Source organism: Catharus ustulatus, chromosome 3, assembly GCF_009819885.2.
Source record: "Catharus ustulatus isolate bCatUst1 chromosome 3, bCatUst1.pri.v2, whole genome shotgun sequence".
Lineage (NCBI taxonomy): Eukaryota > Metazoa > Chordata > Aves > Passeriformes > Turdidae > Catharus > Catharus ustulatus.
In genome coordinates, this window is record NC_046223.1 from 16,118,372 (window position 1) to 16,145,192 (window position 26,821).

The following is a 26,821-nucleotide window of genomic DNA, read 5'->3' on the forward strand; positions in this document are numbered from 1 at the left end:
ATTCAAATTCTAATTAGCAAAGCTTGCTCTTGTGATGAGATATGCAGGAGCCAATTCCTCCACACTGATACATTGGCTTTATCAAAGCTTTTTTTAATCAAAGCTTTCTGAAGGATTTTTCAGGAAGCTAGGACAGTAACATTCCTGCCTTCCCCCTGCTTGCCAGGGGAGCACTGATTCCTGGGGTCAGAGCTGTTGCACCTGATCAAAAGTGTTCAGATCAGGGATACAAATAAAAGGATGTGTTGGCTGGGAAAACAACCACGCTACAAAGCACGTGGCCCACAAGCTGAGAGTGATCTGCTCCTTCTAATTGAGACATCTGAGAGGCTGGGCAAGCCTTAATTGCAAATAGAGCCATTTGAAGTGTAGAGCTGCTGGCAAACAAAACTGAGCTGATTCTGCGTTATTTATCCCCAGAGAAGACTCTTTGGGAGCTATTGTGTCTTTTCAAGAATCAGGAAGGCTCCTCAGTGGAGGGAGATACATGACTTCATATAGGTAGGACACTTTTCTTCATTATGCTGCACTAGTCACATCCCCTTGTCCTAAACAAAGCAAATATTTCTGATTCACAAAAGAAAACAAACAGATGAAAAACGAACAACAATAATTAAGCAGCAAAATTGCCATCATAATAAATGGCATTTAAATAAAGGGAAAATTCTGAAAAACAGGCATTAAAGTTATGCAAGAAAACTGCTCTAAAAACCATCACTTTCCAAAACAAAACTGGTTTTGTCTGATGGTGTTTTAGCAATTTATTATAAAGACAGAACAGAGACCAAATTAACATCGTGTCCCCTTGCAGTGAGAAGTGATAATCTGAATAATGTACTCCAGGGGAATTCTCCTTACCATTTCTATGAATATGGGAAAAATGAGGATATGATAGTTATCACTGGGGTTTTTTTTCCCCCAAGCAAAGATCTCTCACAGAGAAAGGCTCAGTACTGATGTAAATTTTTCCTGCAGCTCCTTTTCCCTCACAGCTGTCTCAGGACGTGTTAGACCTGCAGTTCTGTTTTTGGGAAGGTGTCTGTGCCTTGCATTGCCCTCTTCGGATTTCTAGAAACTCTGTCTGCCTTTGTGGGGCTTCCAAACATGCTCAGCCCTGACCAGAACTCTGCTCATTTGGCAGGAATGGTGTTGGACTATCACGGAGCACTAACAAAACCCCACCTTTCACACTCAGCCCATACAACAGCTGCTCTCTAACAAGCTTTTACACAGACTTTACTCCTCCTTTTTTCAGTAATTTCTGCTGGAAGGTGATCCTCGCTGGGATGGCAGGGAAGTGTGGACAGCCCTGGGCTAAGAGCAAGCTGGAGGGAGCCAGGGTGCTGCAGCTCTCCGGGCACAGCTGGGGCTCTGAGCTGTGCCTTTGTCACCGTCAGGCTCCGTCTCATCCGGCTGCTGGCTCATTTATAATGAAGCAGCCAGGTAATTTATAATTCATTACCTGCAGCCCACTGATTTAGAACATATCCGGAGGTCAAAAGACTGCAGAAAAGAGATGGGGTGATGGGAACTGATGCTGTGAAACAAAAATCTGAGTGACTCCAGGCACAGAGTGATGTCCCCCCTCGAGTTAACCCCTTCTTCAGCAAAAAGCCAGAAACTTATCAACAAAAACCCTGCATAGAGTCCTGCACACCAGTAGTAACTCCTTTTTCTGTTTCTTCCCACTGGTAGGATTAAAACATTTTAGTAGATTGTACCTTGGTGGTGGTGGTGTTTGTAGCCACTAGAGCACCTGGTAACCAATGAGTGCAAAAATATTTTTTGAAAGAGAATTCAGGGAAAATCAGCAGCAGGAATAATGGCACTGGGGAGCTCCCATGGCTGTTAGTGCTGTAAACTCTCAGTATTTCCAGATAATTAGCACATAAAGGACTTTTCCTGGGACCTGAGCAGGGAAAATGTACACATACAGTTTTCATTGAGAGCTGCTGGAATTCGCCTGGGTATGACAGGTGGGGTTTTTTAAAATGCTCTATAGCTTCCACAGCCAGACAAGCAACCATGGGCACAAACTTGTTGTTTGGCAGTGACTTTTAGCACTTTAATAATACTATCTAATTTAACAGGTTGAAATTAACTTTGCTAGACCATGAACTGAACTGGGATATAAACATCTAGGAGATCTTGCTAGCAAACAAAATGCTGAACCTGCCTGTAATGTTTGGATCAAATAGAAGACGACATCCACATGGGATCTGACTTCATAGCCAGTCCTTTGCAATCTGATTTTTGCAGTGTCCAGTGGCTCTAAGTTTGCACAAGTGTGTCCAGATGAGCAAGGGTGGACACAGCCTGATCCCACCCATCCTGCATCCGAGATTAATGTGCAAGCTCAGAACAGTGTTCTGTTCTTGATTAACTGCCTAGAGGAAAAAACACCCTCTCCCATCCTGATTCAAGCATGGACCAAAGGTCTGCAGAGTGTTACATGCAGTGCTCCCTGGAGAATATAAATTGGTGCACACAAAGTAATTTTCTTCTTCTATAATACATCTTGCCATAGAGAACAGTGGAAAAACACATTTTAACCTTCAGTAAACCTTGGAATTTAAACTTACTGACCTTGATATTGCCACAGAAGGAGCAGAGTAGAAAATTCAGCCTGTGTTTAGTACTGACCAAGCCAGGCAAATCCTCGTAAGATCCTTCCCAGAAATGCATGCATCCTCTAAGCTTTGTTTTGTTTCATTGCATTAAAATGAAGTTAATAGTAAGTTCTAAAATACTAGAATAAATTGGGTTCTATAACTGGAAAGTAAGGGAGCTGCCTGTGAGGAAACTAGCAACATCTAACCTGTTAAAAGTGATGTGAAAAAATGAGTCTATTTGATCTGTATTCAAGGTGGAAACTGAAATTCTGTAAGGATCTGCAGCAGAACAAAAGAACGGGTAACATTGTAATAGTCTGAGCACAAGCAGGTCTGTGATTTGATGGAGGTTTTAATTAATCTTGACATTCACACTGAAGACACTGCAGCTTCAGCTTCAACTTTCACCCTGGGCTGACCCTGGGAGAGCCCAGCATCCTGAGCTTGGGTGATGTTACATCCCTGCACTGCAGTGCCACTGTCTGTCCCTCTCTCCTTCAGGAGAGACTGGACACAGCAGCCCTGATGATGCCCAGGGGATCAGAAACCAGAATGGTGGGGAGGAAGGATTCAAATGCAGGAAGAGGAATATATAGAAACAAACCTCCCCTGAACTTCAATAATACTGAATATTGTATCAGGAGGCTGCAGTCAGTTTTTACCCATTAATCCCACCCAGCAAGAGCACTTCCATTCCCAGAAGAGCATTAAGAGCTGATGTGGAACAGCAAGTCGGGTTGGGAACACTGCATCTAAGGCATGAACGGATCAACAGCAGAAAAAGGGAGCAGCTGCAGCTCTAAATCATTGCCACAGCAACCCCAGCACCCTGCTGTCTAGATAAAGTCACTGTTAGCTCCTGACATGCCACTTGGGGACAAAGGAGACACAAAAAGATGCTGAGCTATCAGACAAGAAACACGCAGACCATCATTGCTTGATTAGTGGGTGTTTAAAAAATTGCTATATGGTTTTTTCATGTCATGACTACTGGGATCTTGAGCCTGTAGGAGGTGAGCATCCACAGGGTGGACTCAGCAAGGGGTGAAGGAACTTTGTTCTCTCCTGAGTGTCCTGAGGGGCCATCCAGCTGGAGGTGGCTGTGGAGGTCTCATCTCCTGCTCCCAGCTCCAGGCAGGGATGCCCATTGGGTTAGGACAGGTTCTCAACCCCATCCAGTAAGGTGTTGAGAACAGTCAGGGAGGAGATGTGGGCAGCCAGTGCTTCACCTCTTCCTGAGGAGGTTTCTTATTTCTAGTGGGGTTGATCTCATTGCAGCTTGAGTCCTCTGCCCCTTGTCCTCTCACTGTGCACTCGAGGGAGAGTCTGGCTCTGTGCTCTCCTGACCCCACATCTGCTTGGCAGCATGGTGCAGGGCACAGCAGTTCATCTGTCAGTACAAAACCTGACATTTCATTTTGGGGGTGTTTCATTTGTTCTCTGATCACTCTGGGGTACTGGTGACAAGCAGCTTGAAGAGCACCCTCAGTCCAAATCTTACCAATACTGACTCTTCAAGTAAAAAAAATAAAAGAGAGAGGGAGACCAAATGAAACCAAACCAAGAAACCCAACTGCTCAGTTTCTCAACAGCCCTCCTTTGCTGGGGTGAGGCAGCTGAAGCTCTGGATGTGAATCATTTAAAGGTGCCATGGATTGTGGGGGTGAGTGGGCAGCTGAGGAGGACCCAGCACAGGCTGCCTGGCCCAGAGTGACTGACACTCAGCAGTGCTACTAGATAGAGGAGCACAGATTCAATTGCTGTCAGTGTACAAGAATAATTTGCTCCTTTTTGCGCTACACAGTTTTTTCTCATCCATTTCCCCAGCCTCCCTTGGGCTGGGAAATAAAACTGCAGTGTATTTCCATTAGTCCTAACATCTTCCCTCATTCTTCTCCTGCCCTCCTGTGATTTTTGATGTGTAAATCTCTGTGTGTAGGCATTGTTCTGGTAATAGGTACAACTAACTCCCTGTCTGCTGAGTTAGCAAACAAGTGCTTCAGGTAGCCCTAAGTAAGCAATTTCAAAGCAATATGCGTAAATTTTGAAGGCTAAGGTATCTTGATCCTTACAGTCAAAGTTATGTTTTCATTTTCAGTAATGCTTCCATAAAATCCCTACATGTTTACCATGGGTATGAAACAAAACATAATAAAAAGTTCCAGAGTAGGAATATTTTAAAATATAGATGCATATGGAGGTCGGGTGTGTTTTGTGGTTTTTTTCAAACTGGATATCAAAAACATTGAAATTAATACATTCTAATGTGTCCCCTATTTTATACAGCCCAAACTAATATATGGTTTCATATATGGCGTGTAGCTTAAAGGATGTTTTCTATGATCAGCACAATTGGAGAAATATCATTTGCACTCACTTTCTGGTGTATTTCAGAATACAGAGGCTCACTCCACAGAAGAAGAAGCAGAAGAAGCTCTGAGCTGGTGAATTCCTTTTCCCAAGCAGCAGCAGCTTTGAGTGTCCTTTCTCTGAAGCTCAAGAGAGGTACCAACTGCATCCTGCCCTCCTTTTACCTGGACCCAGCTAACCCCATGTTCTCTCAGGTACCTGCAAGTACCAGCAGTTGCTGTTTCCCAGCAACTCATGGGAAAAATTCTATAGGTAAGAAGGAACAAAAGAAAAGAAACCTAAACCCCGACAGTGTGCAAGTCACAGAGTGCAGGGGAAGTTGGTGGAATTGGCTATCGATGTGTTTGTTTGTATATCCAAATATTCACATAAATAGATGTATTAAAAGAAAAATGTGACAGGCGGCGACCTCCTTTATGGTCAGAGATCACTCACCTGCACAGCAAAGGGTGGTCTGAGAGTTCTTATTTTGCAGCCAGGGCGCAGCAGGGCACGAAAGAAGACTCGAGAGCTGATGTTCTGAGGTTTCCAAGGTTGTTTATTCTTCCTTATCTAAGGAATTTTCTGTCTACCTTACAGCGATCCACTCTGCAACTCATCCAAGGCTGTTCTCCTGCCCTCCGGGGCTGGAGTTACCTTTTATACCCTAAATTACATCTACTTTATTTACGATTAATCACCAATACTTTATACCCACTTTACACCGAGCAGTTTTCCCTTCACCAATCCCGAGCTGGCATCCTGACCCAGAAGATGGATGCCATGAAGAAGAAGAAGAAGAATTTCTTACTATGCCACAAATCCTCCATCTGGTGTCCAAAACCCCCTAATATAAGCAATCTTTAAACCCTTACTTTTCTACCTTTTAACACACCAATTTACACTCTACTTATTTCTGTGATTCTGTAATTCTGTATATAAAGATGGTAATTTCTCCCAGGGACTTAGATCGAACTCACAGGGATTTTTGGCACCTTGCCAAGGCTTCTGAGCCCCCTGTACAGGCTCCAGGGAAACCAGGGGAATATCCTGGGTTCCCACAGAAAAACACCTTTAATTGTGTTATATGCCCAGCCTGGCTTGGATTCAAATCAGTGTCATTTAGAAAAAGAAAAATTTGCTGTTCTATACACACTTCCAGGTTTTTTTTTAATTAACCTGTATTTGCTTCATGTTTGAAGAAAAAAAATAGGTTGAGACCAAATAAGAAACTTTTCTTAAATCTGTAGGTAAGAAATACAGGCTTAAGTTATTTTCAACATTTTGAATTACATTCTGCCTAAGCTGAGGTTTCATGATCAAAGTCTTAGCCTTATCCCATTTGAAATGGATGTAATATTAAACCTCAGATAGGAGGGATTATCTTGAAAGCCCCATGTCACAACTGGCTAAAGGAAGTGTTGCAGATCAGTGACTTACTGGACAAGTGGGGTCCAACATTTAAGGGAGCTGCTGCCTTGTTAAGATTCTCTGTGTCTCCTCAGGAAACCTCTCCAGCCTGGACACCACTTTGGGGTGAGCCTGCTCCTCCCTGTACTGTCAAATTAACTTCTATTTAATATTCAAAACCCTCACTGTACATTAGAATCTTTTGCAGACTCACTCCTACCAGTGCACACCAGTTCTCCTCTGTTACCACTCATTTTAATGGCAAGGAGAAGTTTCCGCAGAGCTAATTCCAGCTCTGACATGGAAGGTGGATGATTAAATACTGTTGCTTGTGCTGTTTTTTTCACAATAAATTCTAGGCTTGCACTGACAAACCAATTAATTTCATTCTGGTACAAGTGCTCTGGAGAAAAAAAAAGCAAACAAACAAACAACTGAACTTGGGGACAAAAAGAAAATAGATGGACCCCTGGCTGTTATCATTTAAAATTGGACAACACTCTCAGGCACATGGTGTGATTCTTGGGGTTGGTCTGTGCAGGGCCAGGATTTTTTGTGAGGGACTTGTGTTCTCAGCTTATAGCACAGTCAGGATTTCACTTTGCTGCACTGTGATTTGGGGAAAATATGAGGAGGTCAGGGGCTTGTTCTCAACACTGACATCTCTCTACAGGACATTGATGTCTACATTGGTATCTCCATCTACAGGGGCAGCACCACACCTATTTTGGGGTGTTCCAAACTCCCCGTCACCCTCACAGGTGCTGCTACAACTTTCTGCTGTAATTCACTCATGCAGCCAACACCTCTTCAGGGTTTGATGTGACATCACTGTGGCAGCTTGCATGAAACACCATGTGTCCATTTGAGCAGTGAAGTCAGGCTACATGAATATTTATCTTTATTACCCGTACAATGTTGGAAAAACTCTTTTATTAGTAAGCAACTGCCTGTCATAGAGGGAAATTATGGTTCTGTCTTGAGGCTTATACACAAAATCTATGTTTCTTCGTAGAATGCTGTGCATTCCACTCAGATTTTTCTTGAAAATAAGGCATGCTGGGTTAAAAACTAAAGACTGATTATGTATAATAGCAGGTAACACAATAAAGTAGCAGTAAAAAACAAATCAAAAACTATATAATATATTACTGCCAAGCAATTGGATTGTAAGACATGGCCCCATAGATTTCTGGGTCCAGCTCTGCTGCTACATCTCCCTTGTGACCTGAAGAAAGTAATTTCTCTCTGAGTGTGGGCCTTTTGTCTTTTACATTTTGTCTAAGTACTTACATTGTACTAACCACAACTAACCCTGAGGTTAGTAAGCAAGGTTTAGCCTGCATTACAACACAGCACAGATAAGATTGCATAAAAATATTGTATTTCTTGTGGGTCAGGATTAAGAGTTCTAGCCTTTCTCTCAAAAAAAAAAACCAGAATAAAGGGAAGAAAAAGGGCACAAGCACTTGAAATGTTCTGTGCTATTGCAGCTCATAGTGAGAAATTATGTTTAGAAATATACAAAAACAAAAAAAACAGTTTCTTTTAAATGGATTGGTAAGGTTCCATATTTTATAAAAATACTTTACAAAAAGTGTATGCACTGCAAAAGAACCCCAAGTACTTATGGTGAAAATATAACTAATAAACCATAAAATGCATCCATATAAAATAAGGGTGATACAAATGTGTTTATGTTTTTGCAAAGCCATTGAAGTTTATTTCATGCATATTGATCCCTGGAGACTAGACTGAACATTCCCTTTAATGACAATAAATCATCCAAAAATCATTCAGCCCCTCTTGGTGAAGGAGCTAAGAGGCCTGACTTGCTCTATGGGGATTTTGTTAATTAATTAAATGTTCGACCAGAACAGCCGCTCTATAGGGATTTGTGGTTTAACATAGTCTATTTAATGTTTAGCTACAAGCTGCAAATATGCCACTAATGGGAAATTGTGATGCTGGCAACAGCAGGATACCTCTTCCATCAGGAAGATGAACAGCTTATAGGGCTGTGATATTTGTCTCCAGAAAATAGTGGTTTATAAAGGAATTGTACTTTAAAAATATGCAGGTGGAGCTAATAAGGGAAAATATATATCACACTTCTTATGGAGAAAAAGGGCTTCAGGAATAAGCTGTTTAAGGCTCAACTCTCCTGTGAAAACACACCTTATAAATAAGTGGATTACCAGAATGGTACAATTTTTCTTACTGAGAGTGTTTTGTTCTCAAAGTCCTTCTTATTACTCTTCAAACTTCATGAAATGACATTGATGGATAAAGAATATTCTCCAGAAATGCAGCTTGCAGTCCCCTGTGGCCATCATCCTCTCATTCTGAATCCTGGGAAGCTTCTTCTGGACACCCTCACTCATGACACTGCCATCAACCAACAGCCAGAGAGGAAAGTAAAGCCCAAGAAAAACAAGTGGTGCAAAGAAAAGCAGTCGCTCACCACCCACTGACTGCAACGCAATTCACGTCCCTTCAGAAGGCACAAACCTTTTACAGCTTTTTTGAAATGCTTATTTGTAGCTTCTTAATGCTCAGGAAGAGTGAGGAGTTTAATGTATGCTCAAGCAAAGACAGTTCAGGCTGCCACTGATCACTGGTACAAGTAAGCAGTACAGAGCTCTTGCATTAACTGGAAAGTTCTTTTTGGAATCATCCTCTGGCAACTTCATTAGCAAATTCGGGCCACTTATCCAAGAGCTGGTAAGAAAGGGAAAATAACTTGTGAAATGGCTATTTAAGAAATACATTTAGATAAATTGTTGAAAATTGACTGAATAAATCAAAAAGATGCTCTGAGAAATCTGACCACATTTTAAAAAAGCAATTTGCATGTATTCCACAGGTTTATCAACACGGATTATGTATTCAAGGGCTGTATATGCCATCAAGATTAGCAATGCAAAGAGAAGAGCTCCTTTTGAATTTACTTACTCCTGAAGGAGATGCTTTCCTCCTTTCATCACTCACTGTGGCACATTCTGTTCCTCTCTGCAGGCAGACAGCTGAAGAAGAAAAAGAACAGCAGAAATCACAACAAATCAGGAGCATTACTTTCCACTCCTTGCTGCTTGGCCATGTGCTCTCCTCTCTCCAGTGCCATTACTTCCCATTCCTATTTTCCTTCCTCTCCCTCTCCCTGGAACCTGCTGCTCATTCTGGTTGTTCCCAGTGTTTCTCCTGGAGGGAAGTCCTAATAGTGACTGCCTGTGCCCCACAAAAACATCTTTGGTGTCCTTCCCACTGGGTCAGCAGTACTCAGTGAAGCCTCTAAGTCAAAAATCAGGAAAAGGGACAAAGAAGGTTCTGTTCCATGTCTGGAAAACCTCGAGAAGTGGTCCATAGAGGGGATAGTTGATCTGTTATAACAAGGTACCATTATATCCATCTCACTGCTCTGAGCACCCATGCCACATCACAGGGAACTTTTCTGTGATACACCCTAAAATACCAGCCTTGACAGCAGTGCATTTCTGAGGCTGGATGTTTAGTGGGGTTTGCAGACATATCCCAATACCAAAATTATTCTCTCTCACAGTGTTTTCCACCAGTTTTTGAAACTAGGTGTTCAGAATGGGCTTCATTAAAAATGCCTTGTTAATGGAAACACATTAGAAACAGGCATTATTAGAAAAACAAACCAAACCAAAAACAAAGACAAAAAAACACCAAAACCAAAATAAAAAACAAAACACCCACCCACTCACCCAAATATTAAAATTACAAATATCCAATCCCTCTAACTATCCTCAAACTGAATTCTGCAGGTGAGAAGGCTCAGACTCACCCCAGCAATTTCCCTGTTCTGAGAAGTTCGGGATGTGCAAAACGTACAGGTCTGTGGTTCTTTACACGTATATGTATGTGTGTGTATGACCTGATATCCCTCGAAATTACCTCCAAGACATGACTAACCAATGGAAAAAAAAAGAAACAAGAGTTGAATCTGCAGGTGAATGCAAGACCCTTCCTAAATCTGTGGCTCTTTCGGAACAAACCAATCCTTGAGCTCGGAAGTTTCAGACTTAGGGAAGTTAATTCTAACCTGCGTTCTTCCTGGGTGAATGATAAGTCCTCTAAAATAAACCTGGCCAAATTGACCTCACTCTTTTCCCTAAGTTTAGGCAAACTGTGTCCAGCAAATATGTACAGACCCTGTAAGGCTTCTGATTTCTAAAATCAGTTTGTGACTCATGCAGACACTCGCACCAGGCAAACACTGAAAGAGAGACGTGCAGAACACAGCGGCAAAAAAGGCCTCTAAAAATATTCAGACCCCTGCCTTGGATATATTTATGGAGAAGCTGCAATGAGCAGGCTTTCTTGTGTGCTTTGATGTGCACAATTCTCATGTACCAGCCACCAGAAGAGATTTTCTGAGGTTGTTTAGAGATGGTATTTTAAGGTGGAGATATGTCAGATACCTGAAGCTGTGTTCTGTGTCTCCACAAGCCCCTTCAGGCTTATGGGTGAGAGTGTTTCCTCCTTCCAGAAAACACTGAGAAACACCTTCTAGAAAATCTCTGGCTTTCTCTCTTCAGCAGGAAGGAGACATTGCCCTTTATAGAGCAGGACAGGGTGATGGTCACTGTTGAGGCCACAATCTTACCTGATTCACACAATGCCAGTGGAACCAGGAGCAAGGTTAATGTATTTATAGCTCTGTATTTATTCTCAGAGAATCACCTTTCCATGTTCGCCCTTTGGTGGGAAGATCATTCAGCTCAAGAAATGCATCTGAATTTTATGAGCTTGCCTGGATATCTACCTTGGACTGAAATCAGCTTCCAGTCCCTGGTGTTATTTATAGCCCAGTCACAGTAAATAGTGACTGCAAGTGGGATGGGAAAGGAAGGAAAACAACATCACTAAAATACATGGCTCTGCTAACTCCGGGAATGGGTTGGTGGATCTCTTTTCTCTCCCACTGACAGAGCATCCTGGCTTGGCTCATCTCCTCTGCCACCACATTTTCCTGCTTTCCTTGAAACCTATTGTCAGTCTGTTAGCAAGCAGCAGCTACTTTTGGATGGTTTCTTCTCACACCTCTGTGCGATGGCCACCTGTCACAGCACAAGTAAGAGCTTTCTAACTCTCCAAACCTGCCAGCTAGCATTCTTGAGGTTTGCTGAGCTGTGAGGGACAAGCTGTACCCACTTGCAAACAAGCAAAATGGCAAAGCTTGACTTAGTTGCCTTCAACTTCCTAGCTTGAAGGATGCTCCTCTGGGCTCTCCTGTGGCAGCAGAGGTGTAAAACCAGCCAGGAGAGGAGGAGGGAGACGCTGATACAGGAAGCCAAAGCAGAGATTCGAGGAGAACAGGAGCCCAGACTGACGGCTGAGAAGTGTCAGCCAGGTCATGGCCCTCCAGGCACAGTCCTTGGCTTGGCCCATGCTCCAGTGAGGTGGCAGAGCTGCCCAGGGGAGCAGGAGGCAGCAGGGACAGATTTCTGCTGGCTCCTGCAGACAAACACCCGGCGCGCCTGGCCGACGTTCGACAGGACAGAGCAGGAAATTTTGGTGCACCCAGCCTGGGACACCTGGCTGAAAGTTCCTGCCTATTGCCTCTTAAAAGTGATCTGGAAAAGGATGCAACACTTAGAGGCCCTTTTCTTTGCAGTCTCTCACAGTAGCATTTAACCACTCTCCTCTCTTGCACAGGCTATTTATTCTTCCTCTTATCAGTGTTCTCTCATTTGAAATAAAGGCCACTAAGACGGAAAATGTGTTTGCTCTTTCCTCACAAAGAAACAAGCAAGGTGCATTTAAAAAAGTCTGTGAGTATCAGAGGGAAAAAGTAATTTATTGTGGGATACAAAGGCAAGGGCAGAAGTCCTGACTGGTTTATTGTAGTCCTGTATTCAGCTAGAATTCATGGGATATAAAGAAAAATCAATTACAAGTTATTTTCTTTAAAGACTTTGAGACAAAGGCAGAAAAACTCCTCCTCCCATTTTTCACCACAATTACAGTAATCAAGATGACCTTAGCTCTTTTTTTTTATTATTTTTTTTTAATTTACCTGCTATCCATACCCCTGTACTCTTGAAAGGCTTTAGTACATGATACAGCCAAGATCAAAACCAAGTCACAGCCTTTATCTTCTCTTTCAGAAAAGGAGAAATTTGGGCTAAAATCTGTCTCTGCTTTACTCAGAGCTCTCATCATGGTATTTATGGTGTTACTCTAAACAGCCTCTTGGAGATCTGTGCCATGTTCTCTAATGTTCCTCTAAGCACAGCCTATCACTCCAGAGCTCAAATTCACTGTAATACAGCTGGCTGTGTGATTTTCAAAGCAAGATTATCCTTATTTGCTGCCCTGCTGAGCAGTCATGCGCAAATTTTGGTTTTTTTCTCCAAATTTTCTTTAAAATAATAAAGCTCCTGTTCTGTCCAAAGGCCAGACTGGCTTCATCCACCTCAAAAATGGGACATTAGGTTTCCTATTCTGCCTTAAGCTCCCTCTAACCAGTATAACAGACACATTCAAAATTCCAAAGGTTTTTTTTGGAAGATCCATTCCATGTCTTTAATACACATTTCCATTTTCCTTATCCTGATAATCACCAAAACTTTACAATTATTTGCTTAATGTTCTGCTCCATATTCCTGACAGACACAATTATAAAACAGCTGTGGATGGAGTGGCTTGCTTAGGATACTGACATAATTTCTGATACTACCTACGTGGCTGATATTTTCAACAGCACTTAGCTGTTGTTAAGTCTGTACTCTTTTGACTCTCTGTAGCTAAAATATCCACTAAGCTTGAATCTCTTGTGTGGTTTTTCCTACTCTTCTCACAAAAGTATCTGTCATTTCTGCTTAACTTACTATTCCCTTGTTTTTTATTAAAGCCAGCGTGGATATAGCAGCAGTAGAATGAGCCAAACATGGATTTGAAAGTGGTGTTATAACACAAGAAAATTCAACCCTCATTCAGCACCCTTTGCAACAATTTAAAGAAAAAGAAAAAGGAACTGCTATGCATTCAAACTGAATAATGAAATCTTGGGTTCCTCAGCACTACAGTTCAACACAGAGTCAACTACTGGACCATGTAAATTGCCTGTGTTGGCTTTTCCTATTAATGTATAAATCACCACCTTCACACAGAATAAATCCAATAAATCCACAAAGAAGCACAGCACAGTGCTGAGTGACCTTGGTGTCACTATTGCACCTACATGCAATAATGCAAAGGGTTTCCATTCGCTCATATACATGCTCATCAAAATGAGCATCATGGAGTTCAGCCTTTGGGAGAAATTACTACATAAATAAATTCATAAAAGTAGTTAAAGAAAAATAAATTAAGAGTGGAAAAACTCAGTGAAAGAAAGGGGAAATCTTTACCCTTCTTGTATTAACATCGAAAGTACTGCTGATTTTCATGAAAATATATTTTATACTCTGAAATGCTAGGAGTCATTCCTCACTGATAAATCCACTTTACTCAAAGATGTTCAAAGAATGAAATCCTTCTTAATGCAATGGAGTGTTTGATTTCATTATCTTGCATTGATAGGTGTCATGTCCAAAAGCAAACCAGTGAACACAGACAAATGACGTGGCTCACTTTAAGCTTCAGCTCCATGAGAGCACTTTGTGCTCATGATTTGTTTGAAGTTAGCTCTGTGCTTATTGCTTTGTAACCTTGAGGACTTTTTTCTTTTTGTGCAAAATGTGCATTCTTTTCTTATCTAAATTCCTTACTATTTCTAAAGTTGCTTGCAAAGTGTCTTTTCCTGCTGAAATACTTTGGCCGAGTCAAAACCGAGACATCCACACTTTCCTAACCCAATTGTCTCCTATACATTTGTCAGTCTTCTTTGCAAGCTGTGTTTGTTGGGGTTTTTTTAATATCCTTCAGAAGGGAATCATAATTCTGGGTCCAGTCTCCACAGAGATTTGTTATCAGCTCCCTGGTGTGCTCGCTCTGAACAAGCAGCTCTGGCGATGCTGACAGGAGCAAAGAGTAATGTCCCAGGCTAACAGAGATATTACACATGGTTTGTGAGCTCCCTTCTGCATCTGTAGGTCAGCCTCATCAATCACTTACATGGGTGACAGCAGCAGAAATAATTAAAGGAGGCCTTTCTGAGATGGAATGGAAGTCCATACATATTGCAATGGGACAATACATGGGAAAAGAAAAATACCGTGCCCTGTAGGATTTCTAAGGAAACAGGGCTGCCTTCTGTAACCAAATTATTCAAACCAGGCAGGGGCTTTGCAGGAAAGCAGGAACACTGCCAACCTTACCCAGTAACAGCAGAGAAGTTGGGCAACCCAAGGAGAAAATGTTTTTACACTCTGCAGAAATCTCTGGCTCCAATGAATGCGTTTGCCCCAAAATACTTAGGTTTCATCAAATCACCTTTTTTTTTTTTTTTTTTTCTGTGAAAATCACTCTGAGGGAAATGTTATTCTTTTTCTGTTTCATGCCACGCAGCCATGTTGTTTAGGATCTTCACACTCAGGAATTATTTTAGTCCCTCACCATATGAAATGTTTCCTGTTTAAAACAAAGTGGGCTGATAAGAAGAAGGCAGTAGAATATTAACATAAGTATATAATAGTCTGTAAAGAGATATATTAGGTAACAAAGGGTAGTTACAATTAACACATGACTAAGTTTTATGTAATTAAGAGGTAACATGAAAATATGTCTCCTAAGGTAATGTAATGAAACACACATGCTCCTTTCCTAACAAAATTTTGCTGCATTTTCCCTTGCCCTTGTAACCTGCAATATCACAAAAACATCTCCTAACCAGGACACAGGCTGAGCATTCATCAGTCTGGTTTACAAAGCAGAGCAATTAAAGCTGAGGTCCCTGTTCATATCTCACTTGATATGCCCACAAAAATGTGATAACTCTCCCTTTCTGAAGAGAAATGTCAGAAACCTGCCTGCTTGCGTTTTTGCTCACACTGCTAATGTCAGAGTGAGCCCTGTCTTTTTTATTTTTAGTGCAGAAAGTGCACTGAAGCTCTGGGAGAAGCTTAAAAGCTGAGAAATTAAATAATGCTGAGGCACTTTTCCAATGAAAGCAATAATGAATTCAGAAAAAAAATGAAGCTTCTTATCTTGAAATGCTGTAAAAATATTGTCTAGTATATCGTAATTACAACGGTGTAATAAAAGTGCACTGCCTATTGATTTGAAACTACTTCAAAACGTTCTCTGTTCCAATGAAATAGTAAAAGCTCTTGCAAAATTATCACTTGGAAAGCCTGTAAAATAGAAGAAGTGTTTTCTTGTTCTTCACCAAAAAACTATATATGCCAGTGCTGCCACGAGGCACATTTTGTAGCAATATGAAGTTGTGCACAAGCTCCAACAACCCAGGAGTCTCCCCTGAAACAGCATTTGCTTAGTCTGGGTCCCATTTCTCCAGCTGCAGGCTGAGAGCCCACAGCATCCAGAACTTGGGGGCAGGAGGCTAAAAAAGTACAGTGTGTCTAATTCTTCTCATAAACATGAGAAGCATCAGACACATTCCCTATTCTACATCCACATAAGAAAAGAGTCCTGAGAGGTAAAACAAGAACAAACATGAACATTTTAGGTGTAACCCATTCTGTTTCAATTTGGCTTTTTATGCCATTGATAATGATTAGCAATACCTAAGCTCTTCCATGCTGTATTGTCATTTGAAGTTACTGCCTTCCTTAAAAAAGCACCCACTGTGTTTTCATAAGCAATACACTGCATAGATGCATTTTTGGCTGTGGTGTGTGTTTTTATTGGGAAAACAATCCCTTGAAGAACACCTTGCTTTCTGAATAGAGCCTATTGAATTTCAGATGGTGCTCAGATTTTTGTACAAATCTGTTCTGCAGCCACAGAGCAGTCTCCAAGGAAATGTTTGATTCTGTACCAGTGAGTTCTGTACTTGCAGAAAAGGGATCTGCTGTGCCTGAGGAATGAAGTGGTCAAGCACAATGATGGTCCTTCAGGTGATGTTTTAAGCATTTAGAGCTTGGTCACTTGTGATTTGAAATATATGGAAGATATATAAAATATTCTGTGGTAGACAGATTAATAAGCTCATAGTAGCTTATGCAGCAAAATTCTGTGCTAGCTGCTATTTTCTCAACTGTGGTGGCTCTGTGCCCAGATGTATTTTGGTGCTGCTGGGAGGTGATAAAGGCAAGCATTACCAAGTCCTTTCAAGTCTTGACTAAACTAAACCCCCCCAGAACTGAATTATTATGATTTAATTCCAGTATATGATAGCACTTAAGTCATGGGATTGGTGTTAGATCTATGAATAATGCAAGTTTATTTAAAGGAATGGAAGCAGACCAGATTATTTAAAAGGCACTGACTGCCAGGGCTGAATATAAATTTTTCCAAATGTCTTCATCTGTTAACAGAGCTGTAATCAGAAGCACAAGGAAATACTAGTTTTGTTGTGTATTATGAATGACAGAGGAGTTGCTGTTTATCAGCATGGGAGCTGATCTCCTACCCCAGCAGAAGCAGTGGGAGATGCTGCTGCGGCATCAGGGATGGACAGTTTGCCATAAATATGGAACTCTGTATTGATAAACTGCACACTAAACTGACTCATTTAGCATCTTTTTGGTTTCTTTACCAAATTGCTGAGGTACAAATAATTTGATCCACAAACATCACTGGATCTCTTCCTTGGTGTTTGTTTAATCAGATATGTTTCCTCTGATTGAAACTGGCAGTTTTGCTCTGGAGAAGCATTGTTTGAGCTTTTGTTAATCAGAAGTGCACAGTTCAGACCTGCAGTTGTATTTTGTAGACATGAGCTGAACCATGGGAATGAAGAGGGAGAGCAACTGTATTTTTTGATACACTTGATACTGGCTGAACAACAAGGTGAACTGAATCCATCCGACCCTAAAGAATTCCTGCAGTCAAAATCACATTTTAAGAGAGGGATGACAAAACATTTTTGTTTATTTTAGAGCAGGATGTTTTGTAAATAACACATTAAAGATCTTTGGAGATGTTTTGATTTTACTATAGAGATCAAGAATCCTCATATGATGTGTATCAGATATTGGCATCTTTTTTTCAATATATCTGATTTCAGATGGACCTTTTGGCCTTTATTCCACTGCTTGCAATGGAATAGTGTCACTGTGACTAAATATTTTCACCAAGTCATTTCCACAATGGGGAAAGTGTTCCTATTGCTTCCTTGCCACTCTATGACTTCTTTCCATCCTCTGTTTAGGTATCTCCTACAATTCTGAAGAAAATACTATGGGTATTCTTCTACAGGAGTGTGCACTTTTTAAGTGATTTTTTTAATTATTATTTTTATTATGTTGCCCTTCCATTAAAAAAAATGGGGAATGAAGAGGGATTTCCTTCTCACATGTTTTGCACCTTCTCAAAAGAGCTGCCATATGCACTCCTCCTTCCTGCACCAGGGAAGGAAATATTTGGTAGGAGCAGCGACAGGAAGCACACTAGGTCTCTTTTTTTGTGAAAGCAAGAGGAGGATTGGTGAAAGATAGGACAGGGTGCTAAAAAATTTAACAGCTTCCAGGGCAAACTACAGAGTTTGTTCAGCTGCCAAATGTTTTATGGCAGCACGAGCGGTGTTGAGATACCAGCTGGAAGTCAGTGGTTTGTTATAAATGTTCCATGAGGACAATGTTTAACAGAGCTTCCTGCTTTTCCCCAGTTGTTTTAATGAAAGACACTGATGAGAAGTGTGTCAGTGATACCCGTGGACTGTTGTGATCATCACAGCAGTGATGCTCTACAAGACACCATCAGTGCATCTATTATCAGTGGCTGTGCTGGATCTCTACTGATGGTATTTAATAACACAGAAAGAGGTCCAGGCTTCATTGACCTAATTTTCCCCTTGGAGAGCACTAACAGTTTTGGCATTTTCAATTTATTGCAAAAGTAGCTTTAATCCTTTTTGATTAAGATACTCAAAATGCTTCACACATTAATTGCAAAACCCTCCATTAACCAAAATTGTTTTAAACATTGGAGGGAGCTCTGAAGTGTAAACACTTTTCTGAAGAACACTGGCACCGATTGGGAAAACCACAGGAACCCATCTCCTGTGATGAAAGGCTGAGAGAATTGGGTTTGCTCAACCTAGACAAGAGAAGGCTTTGAGGTGATCCAGTTGTGGCCTTCCAGTACCTGAACAGAGCCAACAAGAAGGTTGGAAAGAAATTATCTACAAGGTCCTGTAGTGACATGACCAAGGAGGGATGACTTCAAACTGGGAGTAAGTTAAATTAGCTATTAGGAAGAAATTCTTTACTGTGATGGTGGTGAGGCACTGGCACAGGTTTCCCAGGGAAGCTGTGGATGCCTCACCCCTGGAAGTGTTCAAGACCATGTTGATGGAGAGCTGAGCAACCAGGCCTAGTGACAGGTGTCCCTGCCCATGCAGTGGAGTTGGTATTAGGTCATCTTTAAGTCCTCTTCCAACTCACACCATTCTGTGATTCTAATTCACTTTGCTGCATTTAGGATACTCTCCAGATCCTGACACATGATGTGTGAATTAATCCTAATCCACCATCTGTTTTCATTTTCAACTGTTTTCTTTCTTAGTCTCTCTTTGAAAGACCTTTTATTAGTGAAGACCAGCTGAAGGAGAGCAAAACATTTTTTTCCCCTCCAAGATTCACATGATTCATTGAAAATAAGGTAAAAAATTCCATTCTTGCTACTGATTCTTTAGTGCCAGTTCCTGTGTTGGTTTTTTTTGTTTTGTTTTGTTTTTTCTGATTATTATCTAATCCATCTTCCTCTGGGCAATACACTGTTTTTGATTCCTAAAATAAACTCAACTTTCTCTATGTTTATTTGATGGTTGTTTTTGCTGACTTGGAATTTCATTAACAGCTGGTCAACCTATCCCTTGAAACAGTTGTTCAGCTGAGACACAAATTGATAACTGTGTTCCTAAAAATGAAAGCACTTCAACAAAATGGATCCTTTTATAAACCTTAAGTCTGGTTCTGTGTCTAATGCAAGTACCAGATCTAATCTCTAATTCTGCATTTGGCTGCATGACACTGATTTGTGAGCTAAATCCAGGTGGAGGGGACAAAATGTGGACATTGCTTTCAGAAGAGCTGATGCAGAATTTGGTAGAGGTGAGAGAATTGTATTGAAGCAACTTTGAGACGAGAGGTGAGTTTGAGAAAGGAGACCTTCCTAATGCAGAATCATTCTGGAAATGAGGGTATACACTGCCAGGGCATGACAAACAGCCTGCCAGCCAGGAACTGAGAGTGCAGCAGAGAGAAAAACACTGGTTTTGCTCAGCCTCCATTTTTGCACCCAAAATCCAGAATGCAGCAATGATGTCAGTGAGGAGCAAGGCTATGAACCTGCCTGGTGTTTTGGATGGAGTCCTTGCAAACACCAATGGTGAGGAGCTGAAGTGATTGGTAAGGCCACCACTAGGCACTTTCATCTGTTTTACAGTTTGCCTTATTGTTTCTCACCTCTATGTTATTCCTGAGGCTGTGCCCTCACTGAGGCCAACTCACAGAGGTAAAGTCACACTGCTGTCAAGGCAAACATACAAAGCTCAGTACCTGGCTCTGTTATCAAGCACTTCTGAGTGTATTCACATCTTCATGGGAACAATATCAAAGATCTGGAAATGTTAGAAAAGAAAAAGGGCAAATACTGTGAGTAGTTTATGCTGTTGTCCTGCAATTTTGAACATTTTGAGGAAAGGGGAAATATTTTTTTTAGAAACAGAGAAGATTCATTGAACATCTATATTCATAATGGTATCTTGGCTTGAATCCTCTTGTCTCATGGTTAATTAAAGATCCACTGCAGTCAATCAGCATGGTGCTGCCATGCCCCTGCCTCCAGGGACACCCACTTTCCTCCCCAGCCACTTGGTGCTTGTGTTTGTGAAACCCCACAGTGCCAACGATGCCCTGGGGGGGTTCAACCCCAGCCTGGCCACACCGAGGTAGGGAAAGCATCACACTGATGGGCACACTGACTGTGCTGCCTTGAAATGCATCCTTCATTAAGTTACATAAGCAGAGAGATCATGTAGGAGGACTGGAAATAATAAGCTGTTAGGATGATTTGCTGCAGCTACTCTTCACCTCAGCTCCCACGGAAACACAGAAATAAAAGTCCAATTTCCTCCGTAGACAGAGATCACTGAGGGCAGAAAAATTACAGAATGAAAAAGAAACATTTTCCTTTGGTATCTGCTGCCAATAAAAGCGATGCTGAAGAACATACAGACTTATAGCCACAAAGATGTAAGGTCAAAATTAGGTGAAAACTTCAGTCAGCAAAGAGAGATGTAGCACCTGTCTGCAAGTTGTGAGGATGGGAAGAACATGCCTAGCTTCTACAAATAGGATGGAAAAGATGAACATCCTCCTCTTTAGACAACAGTAAAATTTGAGAGCTATACATTTAATTAGAAATAATTTTTAAACTTTTTAAGTAGCTAATATTTCCAGAATATCCATTATATCTGTTCAGAGCTTCTAAATAGTGATATCTGCTAATTGCCTAAAATTAGGGCAAGCTTAATGTTGATATTATGCTCATATATGTTAATTTTCTGGAAAGACACATTGACCAGTCCAATTTCTATATAAAGACTGGCAACTAAAAATGTCATACACCATTTGCTGACCCATCCCATTCTTGGAGAGATACAGCAGAAACAGAGAGCTACTTCCTAAATTTTATTAACTGTGAAAGAGGTGATTTATTTTGTGGTGTAATAAAAGCATCAGTGATAGCAATGCCTCAGAGAAACCTTGTGAGAGCCTCCTGCTGGCTTCTCCTTGGTGCAGACAGGTTTATTTGTGTAAGACCTCACAATTGGAATTGGTGTAAGAATTGCTGTTTCTGCTGCCCTTACTCTAAATTGAGAGTGAATTTAGACATTGCAAACTGCATTTACTAAGGTCTGCCGTGGATAACAAAGTGAACAGATGTGCTGTGGATAGTGAAAGGGTAGTGGGTTAAGTCTGGCCAGGAACTGAGCTAGCAGTTGCCTGCCCTTCAGACTTGAACCTTGCTTAAAACTCAGCACCCCAGCAATCTTCCTGCTCCTTATCAAATTGTGTTTTCACACCTCCTTACATCACCTTTACCTACTTCATCCATTAGACAGCCTGAGAAGAACACCACTCTAAACAGTTGCCAAACTTGAAATTGCAGCAATTTAACAAAACTTTAACACAATCATCTTGAACCATCTGAGGACCAGGTCAGTATTCTCCTCAGGCTCCCAGCTGTGTGTGAGCTTTCCCCCACGCTGTGTGACCCTACAAGGTCCAGCATCGTGTCTCATCCGACCACACTCACTCCAAGCACCACTTCTGGGTTTGGCACTACAATTTTCTCCTAAATTAGCTGCTCAACAGGCAGGGCAGCAGCACTCCTCACCTCAGCAGCTTCACAAAATTAAGCATGTGACCAAAATGCTGTATCATCTTCTTGGCAAACAACAAGCATCAGAGCAAATTTAGAACCTACAGTGCCTTCCAGCTGAATGGCACTGCCACTGGACCATTTTATCAGGGCTGGGGATCAGGCATTAACTTCTCCTCCATAACTTCATTAATTTGTCCCGAGTCATAAGTTTTTGCCAGCTCATCCTTAGCTGATTCATCAAATTCACACAGAAGAAGCTGCATTAGTGCTGCTTTGGTTTTACCATCATAGCAATACCACCGTCAGAGGTAATTTACCTTTTGTGTTGCCACCTCAGCTGCTTTGGAAGGGAGTGAAAGGTAGCTCCAGGAGGGAAGGGGAGGTGATTATGGAGGCTCTTGCATTGACTCAGTCAGAACATGGCCACAGCACTACTGTACTTAATTCCAGAATGTCCCAGATACTTTGTATGTACTTATAAAGCACTGTCTAATGCCAAAGACCATTTTTATTTATTATATTTACCCTGTCTTTCTTGGTTACATACCAGGAACAAAGACCATGGTCTTAAATTAATTTTACTTTGATGGGGGAAGGTGGGGCTAGGTGTTGTTGAAAACAGAATATTTTTCTTTGATGTTGTAAAGTCCTGCACTTCTGAGCAAGGTTCGGCTGCAGAATCCTTGGGAAAAGGCTTGATTTCAATGAATGTTTCAAGTTCCATCACAAATCACATTTATTGTCACCTGGAAAGTGCCTTGAGTTTCTCTGACAGGAATTTACCCAGTAGTTTGCAAGCAGCACCTGGCACTGCAGAGTCCATCTGAGCTGAGCTGACAGGAAAAGCCCTTGGAAACAGGAGTCAGTGCAGGGTGCTGCACCCTGCCAGGCTACAGAACCACTGGTTTTCCTGGGAAGTGCAATTTTCCCTTCATGCAAATGTACCAAGATAAGCAGCACAGCAAATCACCACTTGCAGTTTCAGCTGACACATTTCAGCAGCACCAGCTCGTGGTCCATTCCCCATTCCTCCCACACAGCAGCTTTCCTGGTGATAACCCGTCCCACATCTACCTAACTTTACCTAATTGCCTGTATTTAGGACAAGCACACAAGGACTGGAAGTTCCTGGTCCCTCCTGTGGGCACCCAGAAGCTGTGATCTTTATGGGGAAGGTTCCAGGGAAAGTGGTGCCTTGTGGTCACTTTGTTCCCAGAAGGATTTTGGACTTGGCTTTGAGCCAGTGGTGGTGGGACAGCACATGACAAATGCTTCCCAGCAGGAATGTGGCAGGAATGCAGAGAATCCTGCTGCAGTCCTGAGGACTGAAAGAGCTCCAGGACTTGTCCCCGTGGGAGGAAATGCTGTTTATTGAGTTAGCTACTGCTTATAAAATCCTGCTCATGTTAGAGGCATCCAACCTCTAGTGATAAAAAGCACCATGAGATAAAATCTGGAGCCAGGAGTGATAAAGTTCTGTGGCTTGTCCAACTGACTGACAAACTTTTTTTCTCCCATCTACTCTTCACTAAGTGGGAAAAATCAGTACATTTCCTGAGAGGGGTTTGGGTCCTCCCAGCTTTCTCCATCTCAGTTGGCTGATGACATCTCTGCAGTGTAGTCTTTGGATTGCTTTCTTCTGAATGAATTCTTTGTTTACCTGGTGTGTTTATAGACTATCAGATCTTCTCTCATTCCTCCTCTTCTAGGCTAAGCAAACCACGATCTTTATCTTTTCCTGTGGTGCATTTTCACACACTTCCCTACATCACCCTGGAAGATCTCTGGGCGTGCTCCAGTGTCAATCACCAGTTTTGCAAAGCCATGAAGAGGATGCCCAAAGCAGCCACAGGAGGACTTTGCCAACAGCTTTGCAGAAGTGCCAAAACAGAGATGAGACTCTCCATCCTATCATGCAGAGGAATTCTGAGAGGATTGACCTGTCCTGCTGTGTGCTCCCAAAGATGAGTGCATTTTCCCTGCACTCCAACTGGATCAGAAACCAAGCCTGCACTCTGTACCCCTACCTTTTAGCAAAGAGCCTGGGAAGGCATTAAATTTTAGCTGCACCTCCTAAGGGTGTGGGGCACTTCTGTCCACCTGCAGAAGACTCACAGTCTCAATGGAGAAACCCTCCATAAATATAGTAGCATATCATCACTTCACAGCTCTGCAGCACATAAATATCTCAGACAGATCTGAGTATCAGAGAAATGTCACTTTTGCAAACAGGTCTTGGCTAATCCCTCTGCTGTAGCTAGCACACCCAGAGTACAGTATCCTCTCAGATTCCATTATCCATTAAAGTGTCACTGGAACGGGGCAATAATAAATTGCACGGACTAATTGTTAAAAATGCTTTTCCATTGCACATCCAGAATCATTCTTGTTTTCCATAGCACAGAAAGCTTGGTGGAAGTTGGATCTGCTTCCTAACAATCCCAATTTGCTCCTTCCTTGAGCAATTAAAGCATCTTCTTTGGTTTTTTATTTCCAGGTTCTTACAAATTCAGGTTTTACAGTCCAGAATAAGCAATGTAATTGAAAAATATCCCTAAGCTACGAAATTTCATGAATTTTTTCACATGAGAATGATATTTAACATTATTAGAGGCAAGAAAATAAATAACAAAAAATAACAGATATTGTTGGGATATTCTCCCATTATTTTTCGTTAGTGTCATGTCAGCATTCAGACATCAGTGCTCCTGAGCTGCTCTGTTGGATGCATTGGCTTTTTCTGTTGTCAGCTGGTAAGGAGACACCAGCTGACACCTGCATGAGAAAAACACCATTGAATGCTACATTTTGTCAGGGCAGCAGGATGATAGATCTTGATTCAAATTTCTACTTCTAAAGGAATCCTGAGCCATCCCAGTTCTGGCTTCTGGCACTACTTTCAACATCCAGTTGAAAAATGAAGTTACAATTCGTTTTCTGAGTGAAGACAAGTTTTTTCTTCTCTTGTGGCTGCAAAATGATTGTACTGCCTGTGAGCCATCCTGGCTCCTAGAGAAAGTGAGCCATCACCTGATGCTGCCCCTCAGGCAGTGTCCAAGCTGGACACAGTCTCTGCATCCAGCAGAGCAGCTGTGTCTCACAACCACAGCTTAAGCCAGCCAGAAGGGTTACAATTTTTGGTGTCTCTGAATGTTATTGCAACACTGGAACTGGAAGCAGGAGCTAAGTGTCCCTCCCTGTGGCCCATGCTGGTTTTACTGGGACAAAGACATTGCTCCTCTGTGAATTGTTGATGACATCTTGTCAGCATTTTTGCACTCATGGCACAGAACATAAAAAGTGCTCTTCTCTCCTCATATCAGCTGTATAGCTATAACAGCATATATTATGCTTATTTATGCACATCAAAGATCTTTGCATTGAGAAAAAATCTAGAACTCCTGTGTCTCCTGTGGCTGTTGCATTCCAACTGGGGACCATCTGTTTCCCCTCTGTAAAAACGTTTTGGGCTCTTTTCTTTAATTGCACATCACTGGTTTAACTGTAAACAGAGTTTAACCCAGCAGGCTGAAGTTTAAATTACTCCAAAGAGTAAAGCTGGCTCTCCAATCACCAGCATCACTTCCAGCCCAGCACTGCAGCTCCCTGATGGATGTGGGTGACAGCAAAGTGACCACCACCCTGCAGAGTTCCACATCTCCGAGTAAGGCCACATGCAAAGGATGGGGACAGCAGAGGGGGTGGCTCAAAATGCTCACTTGGTTTGTGCCACCATCACAAGCACCATTCCATCACCTGGCTCCTTCCATCTCCAATCCCAGCACATCTAGGAGAGCAAATGCCTACCCCTGAGATAATCCCACTAACAGGCTGGGCTTTGCACTGATATTTCAGAAATTGGGAAATTGCAGTAGCAATATTTGTTTCCTAGCAGCTTCCCAAGGAGGGATATGTGAATCTCCTGTTTTCATCTCAGAAACAAAGAGGGGAGAGGCCAATCAAGCACTAATTAGAACCTGATTTTTCAAAGGGACCTGCTGAAAAGTTATCTAAGTGGAAAACCATTGATAGAAGTAAGGCAGAGAAAGAAATAAGAAGGAAATCATGACGTGCTGTCTGAATTTTGAAAAACAATTTAGGTAACTATGCTTCCTCAACAATACATGCAATTTCTTCATGAGCACTTTGGAAAGCTGTGCTATGATGTGTGCTCATGGGTGTCAACATGCATATTATTTTGACAAGGAATTCACCAAACTGACTGCATCATACTGAGCTGGGAAATAAAATTCTGGTGTTTTTTTACTGCTGGCTCAAATTCGGCTGGAATGATTTGGACCCTGCTCTCAGTAGCACTGAACAAGCTCTGCTGGAAAGCAGCCAGACTTGGGCTGAGTTTCTGTTAGGTACAGAAACTGGCAGCTCAATGTATGCTAGCTGCAATTGGAAAGAATAATAGCAATAATAATAATAAAGTCATGGTTTTGCTGGAAGGCATCACACTGTGACAGAACATGATCCCAGAGAACAACCCAAGGTCATGGAAAAAGTTTCAGCGCTCTTCCTCCCTTCCCTCAATGCATGCATGCAAAAATATGTATGTGGTGTAGTGAGAAGAGCAGGCTAACACACCAAAAAAAAAAAAAAAAAAAAAGAGAAAAAAAAGAAGTATAAGAAAGAAAAGGAAGAGAACTCACTTATCAGCATTAATATACAGTACAAAATTCAACCTACTAAAAAGCCAAAGAACACAATATATAATGTCAAAGTCAATCACTTCCCAACTGCTCTTTTCTTCATTATCCAGAACTCAGTAGCTCACACGACACCCTGAACTTACCACTTAAAAAAAGATAAAATAAAGAGATATATGACATGGTCTATTTACAAAACAGTTCTGATCCATGACAGGTTGGCTGATGGGAAGAGGATGTAATTGATGTAATTTCTCAGGGGATATTTGCTGTGCCAGAGCAGTTGCCTCACTGAGCTCTTGTGACATGTATGGAGTGATGTGAGTTTTTTCCAGCTGCTGAATCCCTTGCACAGCTGGCACTGACCAG

General features: G+C 41.7%; 1 long non-coding RNA gene across 1 annotated transcript in view; it reads right to left on the reverse strand.

The window, feature by feature from the left end:
* Window positions 1–5,967: 5,967 nt before the first annotated feature.
* LOC116993796 overlaps window positions 5,968–26,821 on the reverse strand; it is a 55,342-nt gene continuing 34,488 nt past the window's right edge. The window contains exons 2-3 of the long non-coding RNA XR_004417360.1: window positions 9,327–9,397; window positions 5,968–9,092 (exon numbers count right to left, since the gene is read on the reverse strand). This is a non-coding gene — a long non-coding RNA (uncharacterized LOC116993796). The remainder of the gene's footprint in view (window positions 9,093–9,326; window positions 9,398–26,821) is intronic.